Here is a 2,461-nt window from a genome sequence, read left to right as displayed (position 1 = left end):
AAAGTGTCCTTCTAAAAAGAATTGTCTGTCTTATGTATTAGGTTTTCCGGATAGTGAACACCACAATTGTAAAGTTTTTGGGGATCTATTGTCATTTAAACAATATTTCTCCATTTACGATTTCCAGTGATAAACCTTCGTATCCAAGAACATTTGAGAGCAATTATAAAAGAAAAGATGTCGATCATGTTAAGGCCCCCTTCAGAATATTCTTTAATAAATATATTTTTGCTTATTTTCGAACTCCCATCCCACACGAAGTTTAAGAAAAGATTATTCAGCTCTACCAACATTATATGTGGTGGATTGGGAAGTGAAGCAAACAAATTTAAAAGGACTGGCAAAGCGATTGTTTTTAGTACTTGTATCCTTCCAATGGGAGTTAATATTCTTCTGGACCAGCTTTTAAGCAGTTTTCTAACTCTAGACATTTTTTCTGTGTAATTAAGATCGATTATCTTGTCAAGATCTACATGAAAAGTTAAACCAAGCATATCGAATGTCTGCTGGTTCCATTTTAACTTCCATCTAGTTTTGATACTTTCAGAACTGAATTTATTTTTTCCTATCCAAACCACTTTAGTTTTGTCGAAATTTATCTTTAAACCAGAGCACAATGTAAACAATGACAATTCATCTAGGGTTTCATTTAGGGATTCTGCAGAGCCATCCAGGAGAATAGATGTATCATCAGCAAATTGCGATAACTTATATTTGGTAATATTAATTTGAATTCCTTTTATATTGGGATTTGCCCTGAGTTTAAGAGACAGGATTTCGGCGCATAAAATAAAAATATAACAACTGAGGGGATCACCCTGACGACAGCCCCGTTGTATCTGGAAAAAATCAGATAACGACCCGCACTGCGTTACTGCTGAGATACCGTCCTTATATAAAACATTAAACCATTTGCTCATGGCAGGACCAAAATTGAATAAGGAGAGTGTTTTGTTAATAAACCTCCATGACAAGAAATCGAATGCCTTTTCAAAATCTAGTAGCAGGAGGAGACCGGGAATATTATTTTCCTCAGTGTATTTCAGAATATCATATATTAGTCTAGTATTTTCCCATATGAACCTGCTTTTAATAAAACCAGTTTGGTCATTATTAATGAGCTTGTTAATATGTGTTTTTAATCTATTTGCAATACTGCCAGAACCTTTTTTTATAAACAGTGTTTAACAATGTTATTGGACGCCAATTATAAAGAAATTTTCTGGGCTTATCACCCTTAGGTATGCAAGTAATTATTCCCTGACGTTGAGTTATAGACAAATTACCGCTATGAAATGCGTGATTAAACGCTCTACAAACAAAGGTACCTAATTTTGGCCAAAATACTTTGAAGAAATCAGTACTAAAACCTGACGACCCAGGGCTTTTGTTGTTCGCCATGTTTTTTAAGACATAAGAGGCTTCACTTAGTGTTATTGGCCCTTCTAATTGTTTTGACTCGTCGTTCGATAGTTTAGGCATGGCAATGTCCTTAATAAAACTATTAAGATCATCATCATTGTTGGCATTGTCGGTATCTTGGTACAATTTTTTATAAAATCAAGCGGTTTCATCCAGGATATCAACCTGCTTATCTAAAACACGTCCGTCATCAGTTGTTAGGTTAGTGATAGTTTTTGTTGTATAGTCATGTTTTTCAAGATTACAAAACAGTTTTGATGGTTTTTCATCTTATTGTATCCATTAGGCTTGCGATCGTATTATGGCACCTTTTAATTTCTCTTCTTGTATTTTCGTAAGTTCGCATTTTAAATCAGAAATGATTTGCACGTTACCTTCTGTAAACGATTTCTCAAGTTGTTCAATTTCTAATTTTATTTGGTTTTCGCGATTGTTACGGGATTTAGTTTTATACGAACTATAAGGAATAGCTTTACCTCTTATTTCCATTAAAACTGCATCTAAAAAAAGTTGGTCGTTTATTAAAAACTGTTTTTCGAGATCTGGTATACTATTAATATTATAATTATTGTATACAGGTACCATATATTGTTTCTTTATTTCGGTAATTGTATCATTAATTGTGTTTATGTAATTGATGTCACTTAAAAACATGTTATTATGTTTTCACAAACCCTTTCCGTGTTTAAAATCATTAAATTTTAATGTCAGAATTACAATTGAATGATCGGATTGGTAACTGGGCATTATATAAACGTCGTGAACAAGCGGTAACAAAAATGACGATACCAGATAAAAATCAAGCCGGGCTTGTTGTATTGGATTCGTTCTTCTCCATGTATAACGTCTAGAGTTAGGATATAATATCCTAAAAGGATCAGCAAGAACGCGATCATCCATAGCTTTTAATATACAATCTCTTGCATTTTTATTATTTATTGTTTTATAGTTATGATGTATATTCGGGTCTAGAACCAAGTTAAAGTCACCGCAATTTAAGTAGGAGTCATTCCCCATTTTATCAATAATATTGAAAATA

Source organism: Dreissena polymorpha, chromosome 2, assembly GCF_020536995.1.
Source record: "Dreissena polymorpha isolate Duluth1 chromosome 2, UMN_Dpol_1.0, whole genome shotgun sequence".
NCBI classification, from domain to species: Eukaryota; Metazoa; Mollusca; class Bivalvia; order Myida; family Dreissenidae; genus Dreissena; species Dreissena polymorpha.
The sequence above is the reverse complement of the archived record's forward strand: the minus strand, read 5'-3'. Positions refer to the sequence as shown.